The following is a 15,279-nucleotide window of genomic DNA, read 5'->3' on the forward strand; positions in this document are numbered from 1 at the left end:
TCTCAGTGAAATGAGAAAAGAGGTCAATTGTAGTCAGCAAAAAACTATTACCTGCTGTTGTTCAGCTGAATAGCCTTAACATGTCCATCCCAATGAAACTAAAAGACTCTGTTGCTTCTGGTAATCTCTGAAACAGTACCTGATTCTGATTGAAATCCATATGCTGTACACATTCAATACAATTTCTGATATACTCTTCGACATCATTATCCCCCCCTCCCCTACCGCCAGTACTTCTCTTCCACTCTGATTCGTCTTTTGTATCCCCAAGGGCCCGACAAGATGTGATCATCCTGCCCATCGACCTCTTAGCTGGAAACTCATCCAATAACATGGTTCGACGCATCACTTGACAATACAAACTCCATCCGAAAGTCTGGAAACACCAACACTAGACCTTCTTGAACTCGACAAACACTCCCTGACATTCCTCCGACCACAAAAACTTAACGTCCTTCTTCAACAATTTGCGTAAGTTAAAAACCATTCAACAGCCAAGACTACATAAAATATTTTTTTATTTAAGACAACTTGTTTCAAAAGACTATGTTGTCTACTTCAAGTCTTAACATCTTTTGTTGTAAAAACATGTTCATTTTACACTAACCTCACGCACTAGATGTCAAGTCGATAAGAATAGCACATTATAAAAAGGAGATGACAAACCTTATACAATGGGCTATTTTTATCCACTTGGCATCTCGTGCGTGATGTCAGCGTAAAATGAACATGTTTTACAAAAAACGATTTTAAAACCTGAAGAAGACAGCTAGTCTGTTGAATCCGGTTGTCTTAAATAAAAAAAAATATTTTATGCGGTTTTGGCTGTAGAATGGTTTTTAACGATTGAACAGATCACTCTTCAGTCTCCCAAAATAAAAACAGTCAATCAAATAGTGTAAGTGGTCGTGCAGTATTCACAAACCTATTCATGAACTTTCTATAATAATTTGTGAGATCTAGAAAAGATTGTAGTTCCTTGGCTGTTCCTGATATCAGGAAATCTAGCACTGCTTGCACTAACCTAGCATCAGTTCTTACACCATCCTTACTAATCACATGGCTTAATTAGAATATTTCTTCTAATGCAAAGTGACATTGCTCAGTTCAAAATGTCAAATGAGCTGCCCGTCATTGAATACTTCCCTCTGTTGTTGCCTATGTTCCTCCATATCCCTCGAAAGGACGATTACGTCGTCGAGGTACACCCAGCACTGACACAATTTTGATCCTTTTACTACTCTCACCAATAAATGCTGGAATGTTCCCGACGTCTCACTAAGCAACATGCTGCATCCAATACCTCACAATTCTGATAGTGTCAGCAAGGTGCTGAAAACATAGTTTTTGCTCTATCCTCCAGAGCCATCTCTAACTGATGTAATCCACTCTTCAAGTCCATTGCTGAGAAGTACTGGAACTGTTCAAGATTACGAGACATTTCTGTGGTGTGCAGAATCAGATAGACATCCATCATAGTCTTCCAATTTAAATGGCGGTAGTCATACCAAAATCGATATTTCTTCACGCCATCCCTTCAGCACAATTACAGTTCCTGCCCCTCAGGTGTTACTACCCTCTTCTCCAACTGCCGATTAATAAATTCTTCCAAAATTGGTTGCGGAGACCGCGGTACTCTGTACGGTTTCCGATATACAGGTGCTTCGTTCCCCAGTGTAATCCTGTATTGTGTTGCTGGTGCATCTGGCAATGGCCCCTGCGGAAAAAAACAGATCTTAAAACTCTAGAAGAGATCCTCCGTATGTGGCCTTTCTGTCCCCTTTAGATGCTTCAATTTTCCACTATATGCAGTCCTAGAGGCATCCTGTGCCCTCTTATAGCCTAAAACCTCTGTGTGACAATCTTCCTCGTCCGGAATCTCTAATGTTGGCATCAATGTTACCTTCAACAACTTAATCGCCTCAGCGTCACAATTATTCACATTGACGGGTCTGTCTTGATTCTTTCTCATGTACGCGTTCAACACCATGTCACACTAAGCAACATGCTGTATCCAATACCTCAGTATCCTCCAATGTTTCCACTACACAAAACATATCGCTTGGTAAGTCAGGCTCCACATTCAGCCATATCGACGTTCCAGTGCCACTCGACACTCACTCGCGTGACTTAAATGTTAACGTCATCGTACATTGTTTGGGACACATCAGCATTGACAACAGCATCCCCTATCTGGAACGTCTTTCTACTAAGCACCTCTATAAGTCGTCAAAGGTCAATTATGGCATGATGTTGATGCAATAAGTCTGACCCTAGGATTATGCTGTGGCCCTCGCTTACATGAGACACTACTACTACACGTTGCTTAAACTTGGCTGTCTCATATGAAAAATTCATCATTGCTGACCCCAGTGGAAGTATATCACTACCGTCCACTCCAGTGGTTCTCAGACTTTTTTCTTCTGCCTCCCCCCTCCCCCTCATAAGGAAAAGTAATATCAGGCTCGCTCCCTCTGCCCCCCCCTCCTCCCCCAACCCAGCCGACATTATTAATAAAAGCAGTCATTTTTTCATATTTTCTTTGCCTTAGTCTCTGTTTTACCAAAATCCATTGAGAAGGATTCTACGCGAAGGATATCAAAACTACATTTTCATTCATTCAAGAATTATGAAATGACCGTAGCTACGAACAAGATTTACAAGACCATTAAAGATTTAAGTTAGAAAGTTCCGTGGGATGGGTGAGCTTGCATTTGAGAAGAAAGTTTCTCAAGGCGTGGTGTAATAGTAGAAACAAGCACTCGAAGTTCTTTGGTTACATTTAGATTAGATTTCATAGCTGCTAAAGCTGAACAACCGGCCTTGAACAGTATCTTGTTGGAAAAGTAATCAGGATCAACATTGCATTTTGGCTCAGTGTTAGGCATTCTTTGCTAGTATGAATCCAAAACTTCGATAAAGACACTTCATTAAATTTTATCTTCAGTAAAATATCACAAGTGAGAACAATATGTTTTTCTTATTCTTTTATATTTAGACATGTTGGTCCAAGAGCATTTTGGATGGACTTTTAATCCAGTTAAACTTGTAAGTAGGCTGTTTAGGTTTTTATGTTGGTAACGCCACGTAGCGCTCTCTATGAAGTCACTGACTGTGCTGTGTGCAGTCTGTGGCTGGTTTGCATTGTTGGAATATTTGCTATTGTAGTGTTGGGCAGTTGGATGTGAACAGCGCGTAGCGTTGCGCAGTTGGAGGTGAGCCACCAGCAGTGGTGGATGTGGGGAGAGAGTTGGCAGAATTTTGAAATCGGAGGATCTGGATGTGAGTCCATCAGAAAGAGTAAATTTGTGATATTGGATATAATGAACTGGTATATATATATGATGACTTTTGAACATTATTAAGGTAAATACGTTGCTTGTTATCTATCAAAATCTTTCATTTGCTAACTATGCCTATCAGTAGTTAGTGCCTTCAGTAGTTAGAATCTGTTATTCAGCTGGCAGCATTGGCGCACGCTCTGTTGCAGCAGTTTTAGTAACGAAGATTTTTGTGAGGTAAGTGATTCATGAAAGGTATAGGTTATTGCTAGGCAGGGCCATTCTTTTGTAGGGATTATTGAAAGTCAGATTGCGTTGCGCTAAAAATATTGTGTGTCAGTTTAGTGTTGATCAGAATAGGTAAAGAGCGAAATGTCTGAATTCGTTCAGTTTTGCTCAGCTGTTTGAAAATCAAATAACGTAAGAGGTTTATCAGCACAGTAATTCACTAATTTTCCAAAGGGGACGTTTCATATGTCGACCCTTAGCCGAGGATACCTCACTGGAATCTTCTGATTTTTTCTTGTAGTTTGTGTAATTAGTGTAGCTATTGTGATTCTTGAAGTTTTCCCGGCGGATATGATGTTCCATCATCTTTCGGGCGTGCACTCGGGACAGTGACCATTCTTCTTGCATAAATAGGCAAGCGCAAATGCTATGAACTCAGTCTCTGACTCGCCTTGAAGATGGCTGGGAGGTTTCTAGCCGAAATATCGCAAGAAGAATTGTCGCTGCCCCGAGTGCACGCCCGAAAGATGGTGGAACAAACAGTGTAGCTATTGTTTATTGCTAGCGCGTAATTGTAGAGAGAATCTTCTTTGTAGTTGTAGTTTTTCATTGTTGCACTGTAAAACAGTTGCGGCATGCTTGTAGATTTGCATAAGGTATTTCTCAGCTGCGCTGGCAATTAATTAGATATTATTTTCAGTGCTATGTTAATGTGTTTTCTTATTTTACTCTTCAAATTGTGCTTTTCTGTGTTATCGTGTGAAATATTGTGACAATTATGGCGTGTGAAAAATGTAATACTAGGCTCCAAAGTAAACTGAGAAATGACAGTGAAGACGAAAGCAGTGTGTTAGTGCCACCATGTTCAACATAGTAATTTGGTAATTGTGCATAGGGAAATGGACCAGGCGACAAATAATTGTGTAGATAGTGAAATAATTAGTGAACAGGGAAGCATTAACGATCGATCCGTCGGCAACAGCTCGCCTCAGGAATCCGAAATGACAGGACACAATCTTGCAAATACTGTAGATTCAGGTTTTGCGTCCTCAGTTTTCTCAAACAAGTCAAGACACATTTTCTGCTTTTCAAAATGCGAATATTGCCGGTTCAAATGAACTGCCGAATAGCACTGAGGAACTTGTTTCAGACACCAGTGCATTGTTGTTACAGTTAATGCTACAAATGGGACAAAAGCTTCAAAAGTTAGACACAATGGAACAAAATCTTCAAAAGTTAGACACCACGCTTGAACAAACACGTGAAGGTTTAACTGTTGAGTTACTTAAAATCGAATCGAAACGTCAAAAAGTCTGTAATGACGTAAAAACACAAATTTATGAGCGTTTCCATCCTATTTTTTCACGTCATGAAAATGCATTACAGAATCACGAAGCAGCCATAAAAGAACTGCAAACTATTGTTTATGAACATCACGACACCTTGCAAGCTAAAATTGACTCAGCTGCATCTACCGATTCGGTTACGCAACTTGAAAAACTCAAGGAAACTTAAAGAACATGGTAGATACGCTATCAACACAAGTGGGCACTCTGAAACTTGGCTCACAAAAACACACTGAGGAAATCAGTTCATTATCGGAGAAAGTAGCCGAACTTTCAGATCAGTTCATTAACTTATCTACAAAGGTAGATGATGATCTGAATGACCCAAGACCGGTAGCCTTCACTGACACAGAAGAGTATGAACAAATTAGAAAATTCAAACAAAATCAAAATCAAATAAATACACAGTACGAAAGAGAAATCCGGGAAGTACAACATCAGTTGACACAGGTAATACAAGAATTACATATTTCAGAGGGCACTCGCGCTTCAATACGGGAAGAGGGACTTAGAAATACGGAACAGCCGCAAAATAGTAACACAGGGCACTTCGGAAATTATGAAAGAAATTGGCAAGGTACACCGAATTTTGAGATGGAACCGCCGAAACGAAGTAACAATGACCGATATGCGACATGATGACTTTGACTATAAGCTGTTCGTTACTACACGTAAATTCAAAACATTTAAGAATTCCGGCAACGACATTCATCCACAAGCATGGCTTCATCAATTCTCTCATTATAAAATTTTTCTAAGGGGATGTTTCAAACTGATCAAAATCGTCGTTGAACGTACTATTCGAAGTGAAATTTCATTTGGCAAGATGAGAAAGAATGCAGGCATTTATCTCCATTGGAAATATCATATTTTCTGTGTCCTCTAACAATGATACTAGACTAGGGAACATATCGAGCATGCCACTTACCATTCGGTTTTGCCACAGCTCTATTTTCCCTATCATAGTCTTCAGTTTCTCACTCAAAGATGGTACAGTTGCCTGATTACCTTGAAGTGAAGTACTAAGAATACTAACGTTGTCAAAAATTTCAGTGAGTTAAGCCATTCTCAATTAAAAAAAAAGTCTCCGTTGCTGAAACAGTCTTCCAGGGAGTGATTTTTCTCCTTTAAGAAAGAGAATACCTCGTTCCTCAGTTCATTCTTTTTAGTACTTTATCCCGTAAAAGTCATAGAGAATTAGTAAAAAAGTGCAGTTGAGTGTGTCCAGCACTCATCTCCTCACATAATACTTTAAAAAGCCTTGAACTTACAGATTTTGCTTTAATAGTGATAATATTATCTGTTTCTATAACCGTTGGAACACTTCATGAAGGGATGGACTAATTTCTTTAGTGGCCAGAGTCACCCGATGTGTCATGCAGTGATAGGAGCTGCAGCTTTAATTTTCGCTGGTGGTCCACCATGAATTCCAGATACTGGGCGAGCTGCATCTGTGCATACTCCAACGCACCCATTCCATTGCAACCAGTTTTAATTAAAGAAAGTACTCATCATGTCAAAAATGCTTTGAGCTGCAGCTATTTCAGTACAGGCTTACAGAAAAACAATTCATTCGAATGTTAAGCTCATCAACGATACGAACTTAAGCAATCAAATGAGCATCTTCCACTTGAAAGGCAAAATAGTAGATACGCTACTTATCGTCAGAAATCTCTAAAATTCCTCTGCGCACTGCATTATGAGAGATAGGAAAACTCTTCAACCTCTGAGCAAAGAGTCATCAAACATTGTTGATACTAAATCAATTGCTGCTGGTGAAACCAGAGTTTCTTGCATGCAGCAATCGTACACGAAAGCTGGTAAGAGGCGAAAAGGACCTTGGAAGTCATATTCGTCATTCTAGCGAAGTTCTTCTGGATAGGCAATAAAACATTTAGTTTCCTGATAAAAATTCTTTTGGTTTTCACTTTAATTTAGGATCTTTGGTTTCAACATATCTCTTTAACTTGTTGGGCTTCTTATTATCAACAGCTAAAACTCTTAGATAAATTACACGCTCCAGATGTTCTTCAACATTGATTGTAGTTTTCATGAAGCCTAGGGATAAACAGGTTTCACCATACCTTCTCGTTTTCGCCTTTGGAGTATCTCCCTACTCTCTGCCAGTTGATAGACCACTGGTGTCTTCATGTCTGTCAGTATCCAGGAACCACTTCATACTACAATCAAGTCTTTCTCGCAAATTGTAAAAGACTGTAAGGAGGTACAGAAGCCAAAGCTTACACTACGCTTGATAGTTGCGGATGCAGTTACAGTTCAGCGGGCAACGGGCGATTCCGCTGGCGGACCACGCCGCCCAGCTCACTCGATCATTTCTAATAATGCTGAAGTATGACCGCATCTCGCATAACACCATTTCTTGCGAAATTCAGTCCATATCAATGGTATCTTCTTTGCTCGAATGGAAAGTTAAATGTACCTGTTTGCTACAAAGAAAGTTTTTCATACACCGCACCCCCCTCTTGCACGCCATTTGACCCCCTACTGTGCTCTGTGCCCCACAGTTTGAAAACCACCGCCCACTCAACCCAATTTATAATATAATAGGTTTCAAAGTGTCCTACCTACTAACTCTCGGGAGGCCACTGACTCATGCGCCCCTGCATCCAACAAAACTTTGCATTCCCTGACACGTATCACACCCAGTATGTCACGTTCCGTATCTGCGTCAGTTTCTACTGTTTCTACTGCATTTATGTTTACTGGGAAGTTTAATGGGTACTCCTTACTTCCCAGACCACCTCTCCCATTACTCCCACATCCCTGCCAATGATCCATACCACGCCGACTACTATTTCCATTAAATCGTCGCAAGTCCATGCCATCCATATTTCTCAACTGTAGCTGGTATCACTGCCTGCGCACATTCCCTGCACGTCCACAATTAAACATTTTACATTCTATGCAAACAGGTTTCCTCGATCCCTTCCTATTGACACATCGATCTCGTTATACTCCAATGCTTATCTAACAGCTGCATGGAGATCTTTTGGTGCTACATTTCGCGCTCTCCTAGACATCTCTGGTGCCAAACCTCTCAGAAAAGCACCGAGCCAACGTTGCTCGGCTTCCTATAGAAATATTTTGTTTACCTCCTCACTCTGCATTAATTAAAAAATTTGTACATTCAGTTTCCTAATCCTATCCGCAAAAAATATGTCCTTTGGAAACGACCCGACTACTCACCGAAAAATCGTGCACTGTTCTGTTTCCCTTCATCTTTGTTCCAATCCTTGCCTTAGTTGATCAAGACTCTTCTTAGCACAGCTCCTTTGTGCGCTGTACAAACTACTTCACTCCTCGTGTTGAACATAGCTTGTTACCTGCAATAATTGCTTCTCTGACCACCCCCCTACATCATCAATAACCTGAGATCATCCACAAATGCTAACACATCCTCAGACGACCTACCAGGAAAGGGAGAAACAAGGGAAGCAACAACCATATCCATTCCTAGAACCTCTGACTTCATCACTACTAGATCCTCATTTTTCTCCACTATTGTATTATCTGAAACAAGTTTATCTGCCCTTAACTGAACTACATAACTCACTAGTGACTGTATAGCCTCCTCACTGGTGAAACCTTTTGCCCCAGGTTTTGCCATTGCCTCATTTTCACGTCTAAGAGTTAATAATCCAGAACAACACAGAAATAATAATCCACCAGTAATCCAGATAGAACATTCCACGGCTACTTGTACCACTTTTTTTGCCCAATCGTCAGCCACCTGCATCTCTACACTGTCTAGCCGTGTCCCATAACGATTAAAAGTAAAGCAAACAACTACAGAATGTTCAAGCAGATTGCACTGTGTACAAGCCATATTACTAACTACTCATCTCCATAATTCCCCTTAAGCTATGGTCGGTCCATTGGTTGCTCCGATTTTACAAAAGTAACCCTTATATTATCATTCCCCTTCATTCCCGACTCCTTGATTGTCACCACAAAAGAAGAACAAAACAATCTCACTCACCCCAAACGAAGAAACTGCGGGCCGTGGCTCAGGCGCCACACTGCAGAGGGTGGCACACCGTCCGCTGTTGACTCTGGCACCACTCTGAAGAATGCCCAGACGAGACAACTATTCTGCCATCACTCTGAAGAGCGAAGTTGCACTCTGAAGGGTGATTCGTAGTTGTGGTGACGGGCTAGCGGGCCCCGTGGAAACGCTGCAGACAATAAAGGAAGGCTTTTATGCAATGTCGGTACATCCTATGTGTTGGCTCGCTGACGCGAAACGCGCGTCACTCGGTTGATCCCTGCTGGCGCTGACAAATGGGCTGCAGCTTCCAACCTCATGAGAGGATGCAGCATAGACTGCGTAAAGCCTGTACCATGATGGATGCAGTCTAGCTACGTTCATACGTTCCGAGCCTCCACAGACGAACATGTCCATTGTGACGCTTTTTGTAAAACCGGTGCTCTTGCGAAAATATGACGTGCTGCCAGTCTTGTATCTAGTAGTGTCGCTGAGCGCATCACTGCCGTCGCCTCTGTTGTAGTGTCGAGGACAGTTGCGACAACAGTCGCCGTGCTGAGAGTCAATGGTGCTCCAGACGTCGTCGCAGTGGGCGTGTGGATACTTGTCTTGCTGAGAACAAGTCTACTGTGGTGACTCTGGATATGTGACGTGGCTGTACGAATGGACGTAGCAGTGCGAACGGTACGTCTGTCCTCTTGGGCGCTAGTCGCGTGGAACCTTTGAGACCCTGCATTCATCAGTTTCACATATCCTTGAGAGTCGTGTGTTCCCGACCAAGGCTATTATGGAATGATAAACCACGTCATGATAGGCCACGATCTTAAGTCTGTCGAATGCAGACACTTGTGGGTAGACTTTTCTCTTTCTTACACAAAACGTAACATGTTATTCTCACAAACAAACAACTTCGAAATGCGATTTCTGAAAGAGAAACCCGTTGTGTGATATTTCATTGTACACCGACATATAGATAATGTTCCTGCCACCTACTTTGTCCGGTTGTACTGAAATGATAATCATTTGCATATTCAATCATGTAGTACATATCCTGAGAATTTGATGGTTGTTGCGTGTTGTCCTCAGTTTGCAGTTCTAACGGTCAGCAGCCTATATGTACATCGTTACAGGATGGTTACTGGTAGTTTGTAAGTGACGACTCAACCCTTCTGCTGTGCAGAAATATTTTTGAGAAGAAATCACATTAACATACATTTGAAGACATTCCTGCAGTATTTTTATGCAGATAGATGAATTATCGAACACTGTAGAGCTCTGTATTTCCATTCTCCTGTGCCAAAGTTGGCTTTAGAAGAAGATAAAACAGTTCCTTCTATTGTGGTCTTTGTGAAGGAATGGATTACTCCGGATCTCAAAAAAGTATTTTTGACGATAAATTTCATTTATAGAAACAGTTATTGTAAAGCAGCTGTTTATATTCGCAAGTTATTAAACAGATGCTAACAAATAAATCCACGAATGATACAAATTATTTTCTTTTGTGTAAATAATTAAAACATTTTCCGTAAGCGGCAAGCTAACACAAGTAATATTTCGTAGCACATCAATCCCGCGAGGGATAGCCGAGCCATCTGAGGCGCTTGTCACGGTCCGCGCGGCTCCCCCGCCTGATGTTCGAGTCCACCCTCGGGCATGGGTGTGTGTGTTGCCCTTAGCGTAAGTTAGTTTAAGTTAGATTAAGTAGAGCGTAAGCTTAGAGACCGATGACCTCAGCAGTTTGGTCCCATAAGACCTTACCACAAATTTCCAATTTTCATGTCGGCCGATCTGGGTCACCAAATTATACGTTCGAATTGTCCAGAACGTTCTACAAGCCAGTTGTGAAGAAGTGTGGTCCTGTGACATGGCGGACTGTCACCTATTAAAGTCACATCGTTATTAGGAAAGATGCCACTAGTCTCCAGGTAGCCAAACATAACCGTTTACAGTCAGTGATCGGTTCATTTGGATCAGAGGACCCAGACCATTCCTCGTCAACACAAACCACACCATTATGGAGCCACCACTAGATCGCACAGTGCCTTGTTGACAACTTGGGCCACGGTTTCGTGGATCTGCGCCGCCCTTGAACCTTATAGCTCTTACCAACTGAAATCAGGACTCATCTTTCTCTCTCTCTCTCTCTTTCTCTCTCCAGGCATATGACGTGACGTCGATCCATGATTTACTTGAGCAGTCTAGTGTCACACTCTCCAACTTCTTTTGAAGAATGTATTCATGAAAACGGAATTGAATCTTAAAATAGATTTACAAAATTACTTATTTAAGGAGCTCAAGATTGAAATATAGCCTCAGCTCAGCAACGTCTTTCTTCATTGAACTGAATATATCGACAAGCGTACTGTATTTCGAATCTTGTGTACAGTTCTTGCTTACACGTTTTTAATCTGGCTTCTGAGACAACGAGAGGCGGCAGTAACAATAGAAGACCAAGAAAGAAGCACTTGGATTAAAACGGATGAAAGGCAGGTATACGGTCTTACAATTCTATTGTTAAATCTGTACAATGTAGATGAAACGAAGGAAATAAAGAAACTCTTTCTGAGAAAGGACAAACAGCGGAATCCAAAGCAGAGGACTACAGCGTGTTTTATTTACTTTGCCATGTGGGTATTACGTTTAATGCGTAACCACGCAGAATAGGTCGAGAAAACGACAGGGATGTTTCTGTATCATTATCATAGAAGCGTTTTGTGTTTATAAGAGAATCAGGTTGAACGTGAAGGAAGGAAGGAAGGTAGATTAGAGCTAATAATCTACTCAACAGCAACGTTATTACATTCGCATCATTAGCTCAGATGGATAGGACTGGAAACGGCTTTGGCTGTTCTGTATCTGAAGAAAATATTTCGATTTTTGATTTACAGATATTTGTACTAGCCTTTAGACAGTGTACGAGTATTTACGGCATATGCGAGTGGGAAATTATTTTTTTTTCGGGATGTTAAAGTCCAACATGCTCTGTTTGGCAGCGACTCATTTCGAGTGGCAGCAGAAGGACGGCTTCGCTGCCGTGGTAAGGCGGTATCAGCACGCCGCCTGTGAGCTGGGATGCCTATGCAGATGTCTCTATTATATTGTAATCAGCGCCTCTAAATACCTACAGCTTTCGTGAGCTTGGCACTAATGTCGACTTCGTTAACCTCCATTCCAGCAGAGGGAGTGGTCGACCTACGCTAATGACAGGCGCTTCGTCTTTCACTCCTTAACCAGTTCCATGCAAACTAGTGATCGCTTTCAACACTCATAGCTATGATGCACGCAGTTCATAAAGCTTGTCTGCTTCCGTGACAGGTGACCTAACGTTATTGTATCTCCTCGTGTAAGATGTAGAAAACAGGCAACAGCTTTCACCGAACACTTTCTTCAGTCCTGCAACCTTACCCGAAACTCCAGTTTTGTATTGGGAGTAGTTTCCCACGAACATGTCATTTTAATTAATCGAATAGATTAAGGTCTTTAGGCACTCTGTTACATCGGACCAGGGTTTTACACACACATTAACTTTCACATCACACTTACTTAAGAAATGACAATCATATTAACATGATAAAAGGTAACAAAATGGTATCAATAAAATTAAAAATATTTGAATGCACCTGTTGACAATATGAGTAACGGTACGGAATAAGAACTAATAGCGCTCGTCCCTACAGAATCAAAAATGGCTCTGAGCACTATGGGACTTAATATCTGAGGTCATCAGTCCCCCAGAACTTAGAACTACTTAAACCTAACTAGCCTAAGGACATCACACACATCCATGCCCGAGGCGGGATTCGAACCTGCGACCGTAGCGGTCGCGCGGTTCCAGACTGAACGCCTAGAACCGCTCGGCCACTTCGGCCGGCCCTACAGAATCGAAAAAGCTTAGGTACTCAACACGGTGTCACTGATTCATCGTTTTTCATCCAGTTAAAGTTTACATTGTTTTCACATTTGTTAAGCAAACACTCAAGAAAACGTTACATTATTCCCCCATGTTCATTTATACACACGCGTCCGTTTATCAAAGAGCGCACTGCACTCATTATTTTCTCGTTTGCATTTTGGCCTTAAATATCCATAATCAGCCCGTGGCTGCGTGTACTTTATTTCGATCGTGCAGATTGCGAACGTCTTTCGTTTCATCTTTGTAGTTGTCGCAGACCTTCGCATTCCGCACTGTAGAAACAAGCGTAAAGTACCCGCAAGCATGGGGTGAATGTGTACCTATAAGCCAAAACATGCAAGCGAGAAAATAGTGTTGCTATTACAGGACACCGTGTTGAAAAACGGACGCCAGCGCATAGGAGAACACAGAGGAATAAAGTATGAAGCCAAAAAATGTGAGTACAAAAAGATAACTACAGACATGCGAAATGAATCTTGTTGAACCGACATGTAAATAAAACCTTAACTGTTATAGTGACCACCGTTGAAGCAGTTAAAAAAAAGCGAAAAGCGTTTGGTCTCAATCAGGATTTGTGCAGCCACAACAGATAGCATAAGCCCCGTATTATTTGTAAAATTATTACTATGTCAAAGAGGCCTCATACACGAAAAGAAAACATGACTCGTATTCTATTGCAGTTTTTTAACTTTCTCTTTAAAGATGGGCCAAATTCACACTAACATCAGGGTATTATAAAAATCAGAAACAATTGTTTCTCCAGGAAAGTTTACTCAAGCTAATGAAAATAAACGGATATTACACCAGTCTTTTCATACATTAACTAGAAAAACGTCACTTGAATCCATTTCATGATCGTTAGGCGCTTCTGGTACCCTAGCGTACTGGAAGTGAATTTTCTGCTTGGCATTTCTCTTTGTCGCAGCCTCTGGAAAAGGGAAGAGCTGCATTTGTTTATTTATTCCCCTCTGCACATCCCGTTTAACTCCCACTCTACCCTGTAAATGAATGTCAGTGAGTAAACGTGAGGATAATAATATTTCAGTAATGATGTATGTTCACAGTTCTTAGAGCTGCGGGATGGTGTTACCAACCTAATTCTGCAGACGGTAAATGGAGAAACCAGAGAATTTCGGTCAGGTGAAGTTAGTCTAGTTTGTCACAGGAACGTGGTTGGTAATCCACCTCTTGTCAAATGGGAACATCCTCCGCCAGTGCAGAGAGTTGGAATTGATACCTCCTTCCCACCCTCTTTCGCTAAACTCTGTAGTTACTGGACGCTGGTAAAAGTAGTCCTTTGGTACTGTGGACAAAGCTGTTAGTTTTGCATAGTTTAACTCGGGAAGATGATTAATTTCATTTATTTTAGTTGTGCAGGATAGGCAAGTGATTCACGATCCCATTCTGTTTCATATGTCTGTATGTAACTTTAAATGACACTCTGTGTTCTGATATAGAAGCGGCTGACTATGTGCTCTTGCCCAGAACGTTGAAGTATCATGCACGGTTTCGCTGAATCTTTGATTTAATTTTTTGACAGCTTACATATTGAGTTGTGAGAGATGATTTTCCAACTCTTATAGAGTTACATACGTCTGGCAAGGTAATTTTTACCTTCATCGCTTCCCCCCCTCTCCCAACATGCCTTACTGTTGCTATTGTTAAATGGTGCTTTTCAAACTGTGCATCGCCAAATTCTTAATCCAGTGAATACCTATACGTTGTGAAATTCCTGTCCATTTTCCAGTTTCACAATTATTTGAAGATAGTGCAAGGTTTTGTCTCCAGTCCTCCACGTACCCCAAGCTTAGAGACTTTGGTGAAATGGTTTTGTTCGAATTGTAGGTCACAAAATAATGAATTCAATGAATACCTACCTATACGTACGCAGAATAACTGTCTGTTTGCTGATTTTAGAATTTGTTGAAAATAGTATAATTCTGGTCTTCAGCCTACCATATGCCTTGAATCCAGTCTCTATGGGTAAAAGTCCCACTTCATATTGTAGGATACGTAATTCTGAGTATAATGAATATGTATTTGTGTAGAAAATTTCTCTTAATTTTTTGGTTTCTACATTTTTATTCCTTTTTACGTGACAGTCATAAAACAAGGCTCAATGCGTTCTTCTGACATTCCCGGTTGCTCTCTGCTCACGTCAGTGGTACCGAATTGTAGAGATAAATCTCGTTGGGTTTCTGTACGCGTTTGTATGCAAGTGAATTTCGTGTTTTCCGTTCCCTTTGCTATATTACTTCTAACTTCCTGAAATTGGTTGTGTTCACTTGTGTTTTCTAGTATGTTTACTGATTATTCTTGCTGTATATATATTAAGGAGCCACATATAGAATAATTCGTCGTGGAATTCATTTGTTTGTTAATTAGTATACCCTCCTTGATCTTGTAAGCCTATGAAGATATGTAGAGGCATCGTTTGGGCAGCACATTGGTGCAAATCCTTAATCTTGCTGAACAAATTCCCATTGTGATTAATGAATCCTGTTT

This window comes from Schistocerca piceifrons, chromosome 5 (genome assembly GCF_021461385.2).
Source record: "Schistocerca piceifrons isolate TAMUIC-IGC-003096 chromosome 5, iqSchPice1.1, whole genome shotgun sequence".
NCBI lineage: Eukaryota > Metazoa > Arthropoda > Insecta > Orthoptera > Acrididae > Schistocerca > Schistocerca piceifrons.